This window comes from Nicotiana attenuata, unplaced genomic scaffold (genome assembly GCF_001879085.1).
Source record: "Nicotiana attenuata strain UT unplaced genomic scaffold, NIATTr2, whole genome shotgun sequence".
NCBI lineage: Eukaryota > Viridiplantae > Streptophyta > Magnoliopsida > Solanales > Solanaceae > Nicotiana > Nicotiana attenuata.
The window spans coordinates 79367-99543 of record NW_017672486.1 but is presented as its reverse complement, the minus strand read 5'-3'; positions in this window follow the sequence as shown (position 1 = coordinate 99543).

Below are 20177 nucleotides of genomic sequence, written 5' to 3'. Positions count from 1 at the left end.
TTTCTAAAAGGAGGGATAATGGTGAGATAAAGTACTGCACTCTTCATGATGTAGTGCGTGAGTTTTGCTTGAGAAAACTTGCAAAAGAAAAGTATATGCAGCTCATAATCCCGTATAATCCAGACCAATCTTTAGGTGCAAAGGAACCTCGGTTATGTATGTATGTATGTTCATGACGATCTGGCCAAGCAGTTGGTGGAGCATGAATATTCATTGGATAAAATTCCAATGTTGGCAGAGTTGAGTGAAGTGGGATCATTTGCTCAATGTCATGGTAGGTCTCTTGAGTTTATTGCTCATCCAAAACTCTATAAATGGGATCTGAGTTGGACAAATCATGTCGTTTTACTTGATTGCATTAGACTTATTCGGGTGTTGGATTTGTCGAATGTCTACTTGGAGGGAAGTTATTGGGCTAGGGCAATACAAGCAGTAACTCACTTGAGGTATCTTGCAATTCATACACAAGAATTTAGTACTTACTGAGTTATTGCAGTAAGTCATTTCAGGATTCAGCTCTCAACATTAAAAAAGAAGTTGAAGAGATCACAGGATCACAAAAAATACGGTGCACTAAACTCCCACTTTGGCAGGGTATATAAGTATAATGCTGAATAAGGTATATTAGTAATGCAGGGATTAGTAATGCAAGCATTAGTTATGCAGAAATTATTTCTTATCCATTATTTGGTGTGGTGTATTAAAAATTAAAATGCATTGCATAGTTTTTAAGAAAATTAGTTGCTTACGAAAATGCCCTCCATATTCTTTAGCTTTCAGGGACTTTAAGGATAATTTTTTCTTTGACCATGCTAATGCATGCATTAATAGGATTGGTATTGCTAATACCATGGTTGTTATACATAGGATAATTACCAAATAAGTTGTATAACTAATACTTGCATTATTAATATATACGTTAATAAAGTGTACCAAACAAGGGATTAGTAATTCTAAAAGTTAATGCATGCATTATTTTCTATAATGGATCCTACCAAACGACCCCTAATAATTTAAAAGAGAAATATAGTTCAAACAGCTTTTCAGAAAATTTCATAAAATAAATTTATGCTGTTAGGATGGCTAGTTAGAAAACTATCATTAAGACAAATTAGGCAAATTTTTTTTACATCATGCGCATATAGTAAGACCTCTCTATAACATCTTCACATAACAGTCATTCACTATAAAAGCCATATTTTTTCTAAAACGAATTTTTATATTGTTATAATATATGTTTTCCATAACAACACTTCACTATAACAATCAAAGAATATTGAAATATATGAAGCTGTTATAGAAAGGTTTGACTGTGTATATAATCTCTCTCTTGGAGAAAACTTTACCAAAACGAAATCATTCATTCATATAACATTTTTGGCATCTTTTGGATTTATCATAATTCAAGAGTGCAAGTCTTCCCTATTTTTGCTCTTCCTTTTCTTGAAAAAAAAAAAAAAAGATTATGGACTCCTATACTATTGACTCATAATTCGTGAAGGTAATCAATTGATTGAACCATCTTAAATTTTTGTGATGATCCCTTTGACATATTCTGTTTTTTTATTTCCGGTTAATTCATCATTATTCAGAGATTGCTTTGTTGAAACCTAAAAAACCAAAAATAAGTAAATAAATTTGGTTTCTCTTTAATAGTTTCATATTTTGGATGAAGTGCTTCATGTAATTCAACATAAAATTAGGACAGGTTAGAGTCCTCCTATGTTGTAGTCTTATCGTTATGCATTGACAAGAAAATAATTGTACGTGCTATATACATCCACACACACATACATATATTTAACGAATTAATTGTCTTTATTTTTCTCTTAAATTTTGTGTTTCTCAAATACCATCATATAAAAAGTTATGCAATTAATGAAGTTAAAATTGATCACGGGAAACGACGTTCAAAATAATCCAGCAGAGACGAGAAAAAATTAAATGACTTTTTCCCACCTATCTAACTGTTTATCAACAAAATTCCTTTGTATATGTGTTGAGGAAGAAAATATGTATTACGACAAGTAATTGAAACGTGTGAAATCTGAAAAATAAATTGTAAAGAATAAATAGCTGCGGTAATGGACTTATATCACATATTAGTAGGTTTAATTAACTACCACCAAAGTGATAGGGTGGTAAGTACTCAACCATTACACAGATACTAAAGGGTAGAAGACTAAAAATAAAATTAGCATGTACTAATATACACGTTGATATGATCATAAATTTATGTCGCATGACTGATGGTAGGCTATAATATTATGTTTTAGCCAATTATTACATTTCAATTTACTGCACTTTAGTTGAGTTTGAGCTTTAATCGCTAGTGCTTTGCACTAATTGTGTATTTTATGCCTTGTAGGAGTGATTCCGAGCTATGTAGATGTTATGGAATGAATTCAAGTGATTTGGAGCTTTGAAGTATGAGTAAAAGCCAAAATAGTTAAGCCGGGATCGTGTTCGGGGATCAACGGATGATAGTTTAGAATGAACGAAGAATCGAGCAGGCATACTGCGCAGTGTCCAGTAAAATGCACATAACTTTTTGCTCAGAACTCCGTTTGGGCTCCACAATATATTGTAGGAAAGCTAATTCAAAGGGCTACAACTTTCATGTTTTACGTTTTTTCATACAGGGTAAAAAGTGCACGGCCGCGCACTGACCGCGCATATGGGGCAGAAAAGTGCGTGGCCATGTGCGCGGGCACACTTCCAGGTGCGCGGCCGCGCACGTCCTGTCCGGCAAAAGTGTTCTTTTTCGCATATGAGAAGGTGTAATTATTTGGGCCCGATCCTACTTGGTATATATGCATGAAAAAAATGGTATTTTGGGAACTTCGGACATAATTTAGACCTAAGGAAGCTAAGGAAAAGAGGGAGAAGCAAGAGCACAAGGATTTCACCATTCATCCTCACTCAAGACAAGGGTTTGGATGTTTTATATTTTCCTTTGACTTAAACTTAATTGTGATGAATTTCTCCATATCCATGGAGTAATTCTTCTTTAGGATTTGATGGATTTGGTGTATTGATACTTGTTTGTGGATAATTAACTCTAGTTTCTATGTATTGAATCGTTTTGGATGTTTTAATCGTTGCTTCTATATTCACTAGTTCATGTAATTGAGAGAGGCATAACTTGTGATATTGTTGCTTTATATTTTGTTGGTTGAAGTCTTTAATTCTTCTTGGTAATCGAAAGAGGCTAGTTGAATTGTTGATTGAACCTAGTTAGGAGAATAATCGAGAGAGGTTCTCCTAAAGACCAATCCACTACGAATTCTTGCATCTCTTCACATGCTTAAAATTGGTTTATCTTGTGAGGTTGAGACTTAATCGAGAGAGCAGTTTCTACTAAACAATTGAACAAATAACCAAGTGAATTCGAGAGACTCACTTGAACATTAGAAGTGAATTATCTAGAGTTAAATCCCAAACATTTATCTTACACCTATCCTATCAACCTTATTTTCTCCTAATTGATATCTTCATTTGCCTACTACTTTCGTTGTTTGTCATTAGTCAATAGTTTAGGTGCTTAGTTAATTTTAGGTTTGAATCACATAATTCTCAATTGTTGATCATCTTGAATAGCAATCTAGCTATAAACTACGATAATAATTGTTTAACTCCAATCCATGTGGATACGATATTATAATGTACTATATTCGTCTAGCGAGCATATTTAAATGTGTGTTTCAAGCTCGTCAATGACCCCAAAACACCTAAAAATGAATCACAGTGAAGAATGAATATTGGTCACTAGGCAATTTTATGGACCTACGAAAATTCAGACCAATCAGCGTCCGTAAAAAAATCTACAAAATCAGTATGTATTAATACACACAAAAAATTGATATAACCATAAATTCATATTGCAGGACCACGAAATGTAAAAATGAACCCGAAATAATTGCGAAGAGATGTTAATCACTGCGTTATTTTCTATGGACCTACAAAAATTCAGGCCAATCGAATTTGTCAAAAAAGTTTTAAAATAAGCATGTACTAATACACATGAAAAAGTTTATATCATAAAAAATTCGTATTGCATGACCTCAAAACACAAATGATAAATTCGAAAGTCATGACGAAGCAATGAGTATTGGTCACTAGGCCATGTAGGGACCTATAAAATTGCAGGTCAATCAGACTCCGCCAAAAAAACTATACAAAAATCAGTATTTACTAATACATACAAAAAAGTGAATTTAATCACAAATTCATACCACAAAACACGACAAAATAAACCCGATAAGTCATGAAAAAGCAATGAGTATTTGTGATTAGTCTGTTTTCTTTAAACGTATAAAAGTTCAGGCCAATCATAGTCTGTCAAAAAAATTCTACACCATGTACTAGTACACACGAAAAAGTGGATATAATCATAATTTTGTGTTGCATGAACCAAAAACACGAAAACATAAACTCGAAAGTCATGGCAAAGCGATGAGTATTGGTTACTAGGTCGTTTCCTATGGGCCTACAAAATTTAAGGCCATTCAGAGTCCGTCAAAAGAATTATACAAAATCAGCATGTACTAATACGCACGAAAAAGGGGACATAATCATAAATTCATATTGCATGACCTCAAAACGCCATAAAATGAACCCGAAATTCATGGCGAAGCGATGCGTATTAGTCACTAGGCCGAGAAGCATAGTCATGGCGAAGTGATGAGTATTGGTCACTAGGTAATTTTCTATGGACCTAAGGAATCTCGGACCAATCGGAGTACGTAAAAAAATTCTACAAATTCAGCAAACACACACAAAAAAGTGGATACAAATTCGTGTTGCATGACCACGAAACGCCATAAAATGAACCCCAAAGTACGAAAATATGACTATTGTTTATTATGTCGTTTCTTGATAGCCCACAAAAATTTTAGGCGATTCGGAGCCCGTCGCCCGAATTCATGAAGATGTCTGGATATTAGCATACAAAAAATTAGAAACTGTCCTGACTTCCTATTTTATGGCCCTAAAACATCAAAAACGAGGAATGGTCATGGAAATGCAATGACTGTTGCTCATTAGGTCGTTTCTTATGGGCCCATAAAATTTTTAACGACTCGGAACCCATCTCCCGAATTCATGAAGATGGCGTGTACATCGGCACACGAAAAATGGAAAGTCGTCCTAAGTTCCTATTTTATGACCCTAAAATATCAAAAGAAATGAGAAAAGATCATGGTGAAGAAATGACTATTGTTCATTTGGTAGTTTCTGATGGGCCTACAAAATTTTAGGCGATTCGGAGCCCGTCGCCCGAATTCATGAACATGGCATGAACATTAGCACAAAAAAAATTAAAAAACATCCTGAATTCCTGTTTTATGGCCCTAAAATGCCAAGAAATGGGGAACGGTCAGGAACAAAAAATGGTTATTATTAATTATGTCATTTCTGATGGGCCCACAAACTTTTAGATGATTCAGAGCTCGTAGCCCGAATTCATGAAGATAGCTCGGATATTAGCACACAAAAATCAGTAATCGTCCTACATTCCTATTTTATCGACTAAAACACCAACAAACAAGGAACAGTCATGAAAAAGCAATGATCATTATTAATCAGGTCAATTCTGATGGGCCCATAATATTTTAGGCGATTCGGAGCCCGTCGCCTGAATTCATTAGGATTGGCTGGACTAATGCACACAAAAAATTGGATATCATCCTGAATTCCTATTTTATGGCCCTATAACACCTAAAAATGATGAACAATCATGGCAAAACAATGACTATTGTTCATTAGGTCGAATCTTATTTGGCTCACAAAATTTTAGGCGATTCGAAACCCGTCTCCCGAATTGATGAAGATGGCATGGACAATAGCACATGAAAAATTAGAAATCATCCAGAATTCTCTTTTATTGCCCTAAAATGCCAAAAATAAAGAACGATCATGAAAAAGAAATGGATATTGTTTCTTAGGTCGTTTTTAATGGGTCCATAAAAATTTAGGTGATTCGGAGTCCATCGCCCGAATTCATGAAGATGACATGGACATTAGCACACGAAAAATTGAAAATGGTCCTCAATTCTCATTTTATGGCCCTAAAATATCATAAAATGAGGAACGATCATGACGAAGTAATGCCTATTATTTATTAGGTCTTTTTTATGGGCCCAAGAAATTTAGGCGATTCGGAGCCCGTCACTCGATTTCATGAAGATGGAGTGGATATTAGCACAAGAAAATTTTGAAATTGTCTTGAATTCTTGTTTTGCCACCCAAAACACCAAAAAACTATGAACAGTTATGGCGAAGCAATGACTATTTCTCACTAGGTCAATTCTTATGGGACCATACATTTTAAGGCGATTCGGAACTTATCACCCAAATTCATGAAGATTGGCAGGGACATTAGCACACGGAAAATTAGATATCGTCTTGAATTCCTATTTTATGACCCTAAAACACCAAAAAATGAGAAACACCCATGACTAAGCATTGACATATTGTTCATTAGGTCGTTCTTCAGCTCACAAAATTTTGGGCAATTCGGAGCGCATCGCCCGAATTTATGAAGATGGCATGGACATTAGCATACGAAAAATTAAAATTGTCTTAAGTTTCTCTTTTATAGCCCTAAAACGCCAAAAAATGAGGAACGGACATGAAAAATGATGACAATTGTTCCTTAGATCGTTTTTGATGGGCTCACAAAATTTAGGCAAACCGGAGTCTGTCGTTCGAATTCATGAAGATGGCCTGGACATTAGCACATGAAAAATTGGAAATGGTCATGGATTCCCATTTTATGGTCCAAAAAATGCCAAAAAATGAGAAACTTCAATAGCGAAGCGATGAATATTTTTCATTAGGTCGTTTCTAATGGGCCCACAAAATTTTATGCGATTCAGAGCCCGCTACCTGAATTCATGAAGATGGCGTGGACATAAGCACATGAAAAATTGGAAATCATCTAGAATTCCTATTTTATGGCCATAAAACCCCAATAACGAGGTCGAAGCAATGACTATTGTTCATAAGGTCATTTCTAATGGGCCCACAAAATTTTAGGCGTTGCAGTGCCCGTCGCCTGAATTCATGAAGTTTTTGTGGACGTAAGCGTTTGAAAAATTGGAAATCATCCTGAATTCCTGGTTTACGGCCCTAAAATGCCAAAAATGACTGGTTATGAAAAAATCTTGACTATTATTCCTTAGGTAGTTTCTGATGGAAGCACAAAATTTTAGGAGATTCGGATCCCATTGCCCGAATTCATGAACATGGCATGGGATGCACACGAAAAATTAAAAATTGTCTTGAATTCTTGTTTTGTGGCCCTGAACACTAAAAAATGAGGAACGGTCATGGCGAGATGGTGACTATAGTTTATTAGTTCATTTTTTATTGACAGGCAAATTTTAGGCGGTCTGTGTCCAGGGGCCCAGGCACATAGAGAAGGCGTGGGCTATAGCACACAAAATCTGGGAATCGGGTTGAATTCAGTTTTATGGTCATAAAATGTCAAAAATGAGGAACGGTCATGGCAAGGCGGTGAATATGGTTCCTTAGGTCATCTTCGATGGCCTAGCAAAATTTTGGGCAGTCAGGGTCCGGGTTCGGGGCCCATGCAGAAAGCGTGGACTAAAGCACACAAAAATCTGGTCTGGGGGAGGAATTCTATGTCACGACCCAAAATCCACTAAGGGTCGTGATGGCGCCGGACACCACTGTCAGGCAAGCCAACACTATTTAACTAGAGATTTCTTGCTTTAAATATTTCCGAAATCACTTCTTTTATACATTTAAACAATAAATAATAAGTTCTACTGAATGAATACAAATATCTTTAACAATTTCAAAATACTGAATAATCCCATAGACATCCCAGAACCCGGTGTCACAAGTGCATGAGCTATCTCTAGGAAACAATATAATACAACAACTGCCCGGAATACAAATAGGACAGAAAGTAAATATGGAAATCTGAAAGAGACTGCTTGCTGTGGGTCGTCTCGAGAGGTGCAGCTCACCTAAGTCTCTGTATCAACCATGCTACTACGACCACTAGGCCGCTAGAGATGCATGTGCCTGTGCAACAAAAATGCACAACAAGTGTAGCATGAGTACGAAAACAACGTGTACTCAGTAAGTATCCCGCCTAATCTCGAAGAAGTAGAGACGAGAGGTCGACTTCGACACTTACTAGTGGTCCAATAATGGTACATCAATAATATGACAAATCGAAGATTTATATAAACATGATTGTAATTCAATAGAGTGAAGCAGGTAAACAATTCTTTCTTTCATGCGAAATTTCCAAATTTCCTATTTCGTCATTTTTACATATATTCTCAAGCTGGGAAGAAGCAATATCAACTTCAATAAATTTCAAGGCAAGCAATACAAGCATGCGCAAATCATGCCGAGGTCGTATGGCCCGATCCAACAATATATAAACTGTGCACTGCCAGAGGGTCGAATGGCACGAACCATAGATGCATCTATTTAATCTACCGAGGCGTTCGGCCCGTTCCACAATAGATAAACACATTCAAATAGTAAAGTCAATAATTCATCAAGGAGAAACTATTCAGGAAATGGCAAGTTTCTCTTTTAAAAGTCGAGAAATGATATCTAGTCTTTAGAAATTCATTTACACGTTCGATATGTTTAAGCGTTTTTAAATTTGTCAACAAGGTTGCATTTATTACAAGTAAGCATGCTTTTTTTTGGGTCCTAGACTACCCGGACATAAGCATAATAGTAGCTACGCACGGACTCTCGTCACCTCGTACGTACGTAGCCCCCACAATTAGCAGCACATATTCAATTAATTCACCTAAGGGGACAATTCCCTCTTACAAGGTTAGAAAGGAGACTCACCTCGCTCCGAAGTTCCATAACCGGCAATCCACGCCCTTCCGAAGACTCAAATCGATGCAAAATGCTCCAACACTAGCCAATGATTATGTAAACCCATTAATATGAGATCAACTACTCATTATAATCCAATTTATAATAATTCCTAACCCCGATCGAAAAGTTGACAAAATCGCCCTCGGGCCCACGTGCCCGGATTCCAAAATTCGAAGATAAATTTTACCCATAACCTCACGAACTCAAATATATAATTTACTCTTAATTTCATGTCCAAAATCGTGGTCAAAATCCAAAAATATCAATTTTCGAAGTTTTCCCTCAAACCCCAAGTTTCTACCAATTTCCATACATGTATTTAACTCACAAGGGGTGGAAGCAACTTACCTCATGTTTGGTGACGAAATCCCCCTCTTCAAAGGCTCCAAAATCGCCCAACTAAGAAGAAAATGAAGGATAATGGGCCAAATCCCAATTTTTAAGGAACTCACTGCGTCCAGCATTTCCGCACCTGCGGTCATTCGACCGCTTCTGCGATCCCGCAGGTGCGGCCCCCACTACCGCTTCTGCTGTCTCCTTCCGCTTCTGTGGTCAGCTCGCTCGCTTGTGCGCTTGCGCAGATGCGGTGCCGCATCTGCGGTCCTTCCCTAGGCTGTCCCATTCTGCTCCTGCGACTCTCAAGCCGCTTCTGCGGCCACAACCTCGCAGGTGCGGTTACACCAGATATCAGCTGCCTCAGGTTTTCTTCAAATTCAAAGTTCGATCCGTTAACCACCCGGGGCCCCCCGGGACCCCGTCCAATCATACCAACTAGTCTCATAACACCTTACGAACTTGTTCGAGGCCTCAAATCACATCAAACAACATCGAAATCATGAATCGCACCCCAATTCGAACTTTATGAACTTTAGAACTTCTAAATTCGATGCCGAAGCCTATGACATTTTGCGCACAAGTCATATTCGATATTACGGACCTACTCCAACTTCCAGAATCGGAATCCAACCCCGATATTAGAAAGTCCACTTCCGGTCAAACTTCTCAAAAACCTTCAAATTTCCATCTTTAGCCAAATGACCCCTGGACCTCTGAATTCACTTCCGATCACACTCCCTACACCAGAATCACCATACGGAGCTTTTCCCAGACTCGGAATCCCAAACGGACATCGATAACACTGAAATGCACTTCAACCCAAACTTATGAAATTCTTCCAAAAATGCTAACTTCCACAATAGATGCCGAAACGTTCCCGGGTCTTCCAAAACCCGATCCGGACATACGCCCAAGTCCGAAATCATCATACAAACCTGCTGGAATCTTCGAATCCCGATTCCGAGGTTGTATACTCAAAAATCCAATCTTAGGAAATTCTTTCAACTTAAAGCTTCCGAAATGAGAATTCTCTTTCCAAATCAACTCCTAACTTACCGGAATTCAATTTCGACCATGCGTACAAGTCATAATACCTGAAATGAAGTTGCTCATGGCCTCAAACTGCTGAACGACGCGCTAGATCTCAAAGAGACCGGTCGGGTCGTTACATCCTCTCCCACTTAAACATGCGTTCATCCTCGAACGTGCTAAGAACTGCGCTGGAGTTGTCTGAAATCACAGTTAAACACCTTGTGCACCTGCCCGTGCTACCACAACTCAGTTGAGCATATTAGCTCGAGCAAATCTGAAGATTTTCTCTTTTATTCAAACAAATAAGCTTAGAACCCAATTCCAACATCCGGAATTCCCCGTCAGGCCTGCTCCCAATATATGAACACCGTGTAAATCACCACATGATGCACCGATACAAGATTACACACCCTTGCTGAATTCACACTATGTACCATGTCATTCACAGGACCATGATGACATTCTCTGTGATGTTCCAAACGTCAATACCACACAAGAGGGGGGTGATTTGTGTGGTACCCAATTTTCGATCTAGAAGAACCTGGTTCTTCTAGGTGTTCTAACTACTACTGTTTGCAGAATTAAAATACAGAAAATAAAAGAACACAAGGATTTTTACGTGGAAAACACCTGGCTCAAAAGGTGAAAAAAACCACGACCTACTACTCAGTAGGATTTTCCCAAACATCCACTAAACTCAATGAGCCAAAAATAGCATTTACAAAACTCTTGTAAACCTAAGGATTAACTCTAATCCCAGTGTGGCACACAACCTCAACTGTTGCGATACTTTCAAGTTAACTCTAACTTGAATACTCAAAGTACCTAATACAATTGCTTCTATGAAAGCTAGAAAGGTACAAGTTTTAAATCACCTACTACAATTGAACTAGAATAAGAATAAACACAATGGAACTGGTTCTTCTATCTTGTTCAAGTAGCTGCAGGCGTGCACACTCAATCTCACATAAATTGCTTGAAAAATAGCCTTGCTCTTTTGCTCTCAATTTTGCTTAACTTCAGCGTATGTGCATACCTGTAAAAGAGAACAACTCAGTTATTTATTAGATTAGTAATTAGAGTTGGATTGTAACTCAATTTCTGATCCTCCATTGGGTTTGAGTCCTAGACCAATCCAAACTCCAACCCTTATCCGGATGTGTTCTCTTCTTATAAGGAGACATATTCTCCTTATCCCATATGCAATCTTTTCGATCAGGTCAGAAGATATTCAGAAGATATTGCTGCTTGATCCCCAAGGACTTATCTTCTTCACGTGCATCTCATGTGCATGGGCCATAACAACTGTGTCTCCTAAGATGGACCTGGTCCTTCACTAAGTTCATTTGTCATTCTTCAAAACTTCAACTGATCTTGGGCCAACACTCTGACCATAATAGCTGACTTTCCCCGAATCTGATGCTCACAATGCACCTCATGATACATTTAAGTCTTGTGCTAACTCTTACAACACTGCCACGACGGAGGAGACGCATAGGAATTCATAACCAACTACCAAGTCAACAAATCATTGAGGCTACACTCCTGACAAGAACATTACCTCATTCTAAACCCAAATAATGATCTTTGCTCTTTAATATACTTCATACAATCCTATTGCACTGATCCTAGATCCAATAACCTTATCTTACTCTGTACGAACTGCTCAGGCAACAAGTCACCCCTGGCATGACCAAAAGTCTCATATGATGCCACAATGTGCCAGTAGGCTACCAACTCGAACGCGATACATAAGGAAAATAAACTCTGGAAGGGACTACCCAAATCACGCAACTAATATGAACTTTCCTCAGAAAATGGGAAACAAAACGCTTAGAATAGAATATAAGGGACTGCAATTATCATCACACTGTTGCGGCGTGCAACCCGATCCGCACATAAAACTCACATAAGGAGATACACATCGAGCTAGGTTGCTCACTACCACAAAATACCGAATATCGGTCACAAGCACGCTGAGTGCATAATACCGTCCCTGAGGGGACATATAGCGCCATAAGCTAACAAACTCAAGCACAACTGAGGTGCGATATATGTTCTGAAACTAAAGAGCCATCCTGTTCCCATAACACCATCGCTATGCGGAACCTCAACACATAAGAAATTTACCAAGCCGTTTCGCAACTTACACGGCACAATATAGCATTACATGAAATAGCCGACGACGAAATAACATCCAACGTCCGAATACTCCTCCATAAGGAGAGTTGTGCTAAAATGAACATATTCGGCCCAATATAGAGCCCATATTCATATTTAAATCCATCCACAGACCTCAAGCCGATTCTGATCGTACCGAACTAGGCCAATAATCCTTTCTAGGTCCATAATAACCCCTTTTTCCCATAACACACAAGAACAACCATCATAACCGAAGTAATCCTCCACGGTCCACAACCCGATAAACTGAGTGCCCTCCAGGCATAAATTCTCAAATTAACTATATCACCACAATCTTCATACTTGGTTTCATCCTCCAAACAATCAAGTGACTACATGCCGCACTTATACAATCTTCCCGTGGGACACGCTCCCACGACTTTTCGTAATAGATAACAAGCCTGCACATCCATGCTACCGGCCGCACTAACGCTGAAAAGCGATTAAGATTACATAACCAGGATGCAAAGCCTCTCTCACAAAACACCGATCCCAGGTGACGCTGAAAACAATGCCAGCTTACTCTGATCATTCAAACCCCTTTCATGTTCATCCGAGCTCGTGACATCCTTGTCAACACCAAGTCGCAACTTTGATCCTCACTTTCAAATTTCATACCGCTCACTGCACCTAACATGCCAATATATGATACTGCCAGAGTTTCATCATAACTTCTGAATCACTAATAGGGTAAACACTTCATCATATAAACACTTTTTACTTAACTCATTCTGAGAGAACCATGGCAACACACGAGTAATATCTTCATGACTGTAGAATATGCAACCTTCAAGTAGTGATCTAAGCCATCATAGCCCTTCCGGGATCCGCCTACACATAACAGGCCATAATACTAGAATACTTTCGAATAAAATCAATTATGGCGGTCGACGAGCCTCACGCGTACCATCACAAATCACTTGCATAACTTTAATCACACTGAAGGAACTGATCACTGCCACCAATATGCCAATTCAACTATGGCTACCAATCCAACCTCTTCAAATTTATCCTTAATTGCCTTAAAATAATAGTAACTTCATTCAACACATAATGCACTCAACCTGAGTAGCCTTATAACACGAGACCATGCTGTCTCAAATCCCACGAACCACTTCATACCCTCCTTGTGCGCATATTCGCATCTCGACTAGCACATCCATTCTGATAATTCCTCTACGAGTCCGAAGTCCTTTTCTCCCTTTCCTCCCAAATGCTACACTGCAAGCCAAAACATCATAGAACATTCTGAGCCTCTTATCATAAGCTGCTTCACAAGCCCGATTCCTAAACACATTGCGGGCTTGAATCCTTAGGCACCGCATTTTTAACCTTTGAATTCACTAGGACCGTTATTGAGAGTCACCCACTCTGACATGGTCCCGAATATAATCAACTGCAAGGCTCCGCTAGCCCATGACCATCCTCCCAAAGAAGCACCCGGCCGAATCACTTTCCTTGCAACTCACTTCTACGCGAAGCATAATTCCTGAGTCTTCCCAAAGCTCGAACATGAATTGATGATGCCAATTATAGAACACATTCCTCAATTCCTTTGCTCAAATTGCCACTGATGTTCTTTTCCCTTAGCTGAAACAACTTACCAATACGCCGATAACCCGAAACCTCACAAGAAGATAATCATACAACCCAATCGTAGGCGGTGGGACTCTCCCACTTAGCTTGAAGCCACCATTACGCAACTCTGGAATCCAATAAGATTCTTTCTTCCTTGTTGACATGATCTAGCACAACCAACCCGCCAAGCTCCTCGAAATCTTTCTGTGAACCATTTATGAATACTCTGAATCATTAACCACATTCACATGTTCGACCTCCTTGCCAGATAGCCAGTAGGATTCTTCATAGAAGCTTCGCCAACCACGCGACCGCTGATCTGCTCACAAGAGATAACCCACCTGTGGAGATTACACGCCGACATCTTTAACGCCGCTGCACGAGGCACAATCACTACATCGTCCATAACCCATCAAGAGCCCGTGCTTATCCACCAATTGTACTAGTCCGTTCACTTCTTAGGGGCATCAACTAAATGTGCGACAATATCTTCCAATTCAAGGTTATGTTATATCCTTCTTCATATCAAGCAGCTTCTTTCCGTCATATCAAATCTCCCGCCGTTATGCTAGCCAATATTTCCAATTAAGCTCGCAGACCCAATCACCGTCCGCTAAAATTCCCAAACCACTCCAAACTTTTCTCAAGGGTGTAATTATTCCGCTACTGAACCCACGTGCTACTCTGCCACTCTCCCATTTTGGCCAAACCCTCTTCCTTAAGCAACTATTCGACTTCCGTTTCTTACACCTGGCCTTCTAGAAGTTTAATCACCGCATGACACTTCCCACACGTCCTTCCTCATCTTTTGCTGCTCAGCTGATGCCTTAGATCAAATCTATCTCGGTAGCACTCGAACTAATAGACCGCTACTAACTTTTAAGCCTTTCCGAAGATCATCTTTCTCGAGCCATCAGCATTAGAAATACACATTCAATCCTGAACCACCGTACCTCGCGATCTCTGACAGCCGATTCTCTAATACTATCTTACAATATCCTGCCCTAAAGGCGAATTGTAGAAAACCATAACACCGGCAAACTTAACATATTCAATCAAGGACGATGACACCTCATCACAGATGAAAATCCCACCACGCTTGCAAATACCAAGCCTCGTTATTCCATCAACCCAAATTTGGACATTCTTAGCCCGATTGTCTTTCCCCCGCCGGGAATAAAATACCGAATCTCTAAATCATGCACTGAGTAAACCTCCCTTCAAATCATTCACTTCCCCGATACGTAGGCAAGCATCCTACCATCACATCAATACCGCGCGACAACCGTTCATAAGCATCATGGAAACTTGTGCCTAGCCTCAGAGCTCTCAAAAGTGCAGCTACCGAGCTGAAACGACAAAATATCCATCCACAAGGCGGCGACAATAGCTCAAACAACCACGTAGTGAGAAACAACCCGCACCACATTCGTAGTTGTTGATACCCAATTTTTTCCCTATGTACTTTTATATGCAAAATACTTTCAAAATAGCATGTACATGCATATATAAGCATGCCCAAGAGTGTTGGTATTTTTCCCTAATTTTTAAAGATTTTTAAAATCAATTTATTGTCTATTTTTAGCAGTACAAAATCCAATAATTATTCCCAAGATTATCATTTTGGTGAATAATTTATATCTATTCTCATATTTAAACCAAAATATAATCAAGGTGATTTTTGTATATTTTTACAAATTTATTTGGCATTTTCAAAGCTAAATTGCATATAATTGCAATTATAGCCTATTTTACGATTAATGGCATTTTATAATATAAAATTATTTCCAGTACTTTTGGATTAATGTTTATATAGTATTTGTTGGCTCAGTATTTTTAATTTACTTTTAAAATCATTATTCCTATTTTTATAAAATAAAAAGGGGAAAATTGGCTATTTAACATTTAGCCCATTTCTATTTCGATTACAGCCTCATTTCCTTTCAATTTTAACCTTAAAATTGACCCCAATTCCACCCCAAATTAAACCTAAATTACCCGACCCCCGACCCAATTTCAAACCACCCAACCGTTCCCCACCTACCCACTTAAATCTAGACCGTTGATCACTCAAGATCAACGGCCATAACTCGCCCTTTCCTAATTAAACCCAAACGACTACCCTAATCCCCCTCATTCCCACCTGACCCGACGCCTTTGAAACCTCTACGTCTCTCAAACTCTCTCGAACCTCTCCGAAACCCTAATCGTTTCCCACCTTATCTCACCATGTTTCCACCGGAATCCATGGCGTCTCCGGCCATGGACGGTCTGTACTCATCCTTTCTCACCATCAGACCTAAGCTATTCAAGGTTTGAAGCCCGACTTCGATGGCCCTCTTCAGATCCTTCTCAGATCTGTAGATCTATGGCTTCTCCGGCCATTATTCCGGCATGTTCAAGCAATATGAGTCTTTTCGACTCAGGATCTGACTCTCCTCAAGACCTTTCTCATTTCTAGGATTTTCTCTGCAACTCTAAGCCGTCTGAGGTTCTGTACTTGCTTATTTTGTTAGATCTGTGATATGTCTGGGCTTTACTTGACATTTTAAAGGATTTCCCCAAATTTCCTTTTCAAAATCGTTCAATTTCGATTTTAGGGTTTCTGAAAAAGTTTCTTCAAATATCTTTCTGATTCTTTCTGTTCTTTCTTTATGTGTGATCATCTATGTTAGGCTCGTATATTTTCTTTTCTACTACGCATGAGGTTGCTCTTTGTTTCTCTTTCTATTATGCAAGATTCTTCTATTTTTGTTGTTATTCCTGTACTCGCATGTTAATCTGTGTTGTTTGCTATATGTGTTTATGGTTGAGTTCTTTGATTTTGTTCACTTTACTGAACTCTGTTTGTGTTCCTGCTAAGCATATTTCATCTACTTTTGTTTAAAACTCGTATCATCTCTTTCTTCTGAACTTGTTTAAATTCCGAGTTTTCTCAAACGTGTTCTCATGACCTTGAATCAGTGTTCTTTCTAACGTGTGTGTTTGTCTCTCATCAATCTTTGGAGAAGACTTCTGAGCCTCTTTCAATGACATGTTTTCTCACCTCTATGTCTGACTCAATTCGAAACCCTAGGATTTGGCGGTTTCTTTGGCAAGTGGGTATTAGGGTTCCACTTTGGGATCCTAGGCTTTCAGACTCACTATGAGTCCACAACTGAACTTGAATCCCTTTTGCTTGTGACTCTAAGGCTTTCAATGTTAGACTCTTTTTCTAAGTAACCTGACGATTCCTTTTGCTTGATTGGTATGCTTTATATATGAGAAATTTCTCTTTCAAAAGGTTTTTACCAACTAATTGATTGATTCTGAAATCCTTTTAATAAGGCTGACGAATTGTCACTGATTTTTCTTCGATTGAACCCCCTTTACCTTTCTTGACTTGGTTCATTCAAATTGAACTTGTAATTTTGGTTTCATGGCTGTTTGATTGATTCCCTTGCCATATTTGGCACAAATCGTGTACTATTGATTGTTTTCCTTAAATAACTTCTATGTATTTACCACTTTTGTGCTACTTTGAAAGGTTTTAATTAAAATTTCTTTCCTTAACTGGCTTTTACCCGTTGGAATCAGAATCCCTTAACGAAAGGGAGACTGATTTCAATCATATTTCCTTGCCTTTCTTGCTTGCTTTATGCACTATAAAAGGGACCTTACCTTGCATCTTACAAAAACATCTTACGACTTCATTCTTCACACAACCTTCGCACCACTAGTTTTTAAAATACTTGCACACTTGCAATACTGTTTTGAATTTGATATTCTGCTTTGCTTGGGATCTTTTGGAATTGCTTTGCTTGCAACTTGGCTTTTTTTTCAAGACTACTGTTTTTACTTATTTCTTCTGAAACTGGTATGTTCTGATTTAATTTTTGCCTCACCTCTATGTGTTTACTTTATAGTTTCAGCATTCTTGTTCTCTTTACTGTGCATGTTCAGTGATTAAATTATGTATGTGAATCCCTACCCCTATTTTCCTCTATGTGTCTGAGTTAAGGTTTTGGCCTGGCAGTATCCAAGTTACTGCTCAGGCCTGAACCTGATCCTCAATGGATCCTAACTCCCAAGTTTTGGCTGACAAGATGGTCAGGGGTGTGCCAGCATTCCCAATTGCTGGGCATGACCACTAGCTTGCCATGGCTTTCCTAATCCCCCCCCCCCCATGCACTTACACTTATTCTTAGACTCTTAAGTTCTACCCCCCCCCCCCTTATGAGCCTTGCTTTGGGACCTTGGAGCTCCCTCTGAACTTGGACATTCGAGGGCTGGCTATTCCACACTGCACCATAATCTTAATTCTGCAATGTAATTGGGTGTAAGCATTGCCTTGAGTTCATGAAGCTCCTTGGAACTTTGACACACCCAAAGGATGAGAAAGGCTTTTGGAAATCTGATCCTGGAAGTTGGTTTATCTCATATTGTTGGACTTTGAGTCTGAATTAGGCTGTTTGGTTGTAGCTGGAACTTCTGATGTAATTTTACTTTTCTTTCTTTTGATTCATTCGGGTCTATAATAATTTGTAATAACTATTGGGGATGGATTAGTGGAAAGGGATGGGGATGAATGTACGAAAAAGGGTAGAAAACATGCCTATAGGTTATTTATTTCTGCATTCTCATCTTAGAAAACATGCCTATAGGTTATTTATTTCTGCATTCTCATCTTAGAAAACATGCCTATAGGTTATTTATTTCTGCATTCTCATCTTAGAAAGCATGCCTATAGGTTATTTCTGTATTCTCATTCTAGAACTCATGCCTATAAGTTTCCTGCATTTCTGCATATACATGTCATTAGGCAAACAATCGTAGGCTTAATAATGATCAATTGCATTCTAGAGACCATGCCTATAGGACTCTTGCATCTCTGTAATTGTTTTAAAACCAATAACGCTTAGATAACTTGCCTATAGGAATAATCAATCGAATCAGCCTTGTCTATTTTATCTATACGTTTAAAACCAGTCACAAGTTCGTTTGAAATCTACAAATCTTTTGTCTATAAAACCAGTGATCCCTTTCTTTAAAATCAGTACGCTTTGTTAGATACCATGCCTATAGGTCTCACTTAGGCAAACCATTAGGTAATTAATTAACTGTGTCAGCTTTGATAACTACAACCAGACAAGGCTAATTCGGACTCCTCATCTGAGAAATATGCGATAAATCAACCTGTCCTAACGCTTTTAAATTTAATTCAGACCATAACCAGTATTTGAAGTCATGCTATACAATCTGCTCTTTTAAGTGAGGAGGCCTATTTGAGCCTTAACTGTTGTTTGCTTCTCCCCTATTTGATTATGTGTTTTGTTTGTCGCCTAGACTTTTATCCTTTTAAAACTTCTGAAAAGCCCCAACTCCCTGCCCTTTAGGATTGGTAGTCTCAATGCCTCCGGGACTGATAGGATCGGGACGGGTAATAGCATGCAATAAGTAACGATACTATTCCGCGCTTTAATACCTTAACGGGGTGGGAAGGGTAGACATGGATATGATGATCACGCGATAACACCACGCGTATAATTGGTTACCGGGTGTTGCGTGGATGATCCATGTTATTTATAAACGTAGGACCCCCCCCCTCCCTCCTTATGTACTTTCATTATTGTTTTCTTTAAACTGTCAGTTTCCAGCTCTTTAAACCTTGTATTGCGCTTCAAATCATTTAAAACCTCTTCGAATTTCCAGCACTGTTTTCTTTTTAAACTTCCGCCCATTTCACTTTTTTTGTCTGATTGTTTGCACTCGTTATTTGATCCTTATTTTTCTGCACTTACACATTCTTTAAAACAACTATGAAACCACCTATTTCCTGACTTCAGCATGCTTATTTAACCTTTATGCATTCCTACTTGTAATCATTATGTGGAAGTTGTCGTGTATGTTTACTTGTTTTAAAGTCACAAATTGTAGCATGGCCGGAAACCACACTAGTGGATCTTGGGGGGTGCCTAACACCTTCCCCCTGAGATAATTTCAAGCCCTTACCCATTCTATGGTTCTTCTTACTTTTAAATTCTTAGTGTCCTAATGCACTTAATCATTAGGTGGTGACTCTTCTAAATCTCAAACCCAAATTCCCAAAAGGAATAGAGTTGTCCGCCCAAATGTCGTAAACCCGATTTTGCCTTTAGAAAAAGGGGGCATCGACAGTAGTACCATTA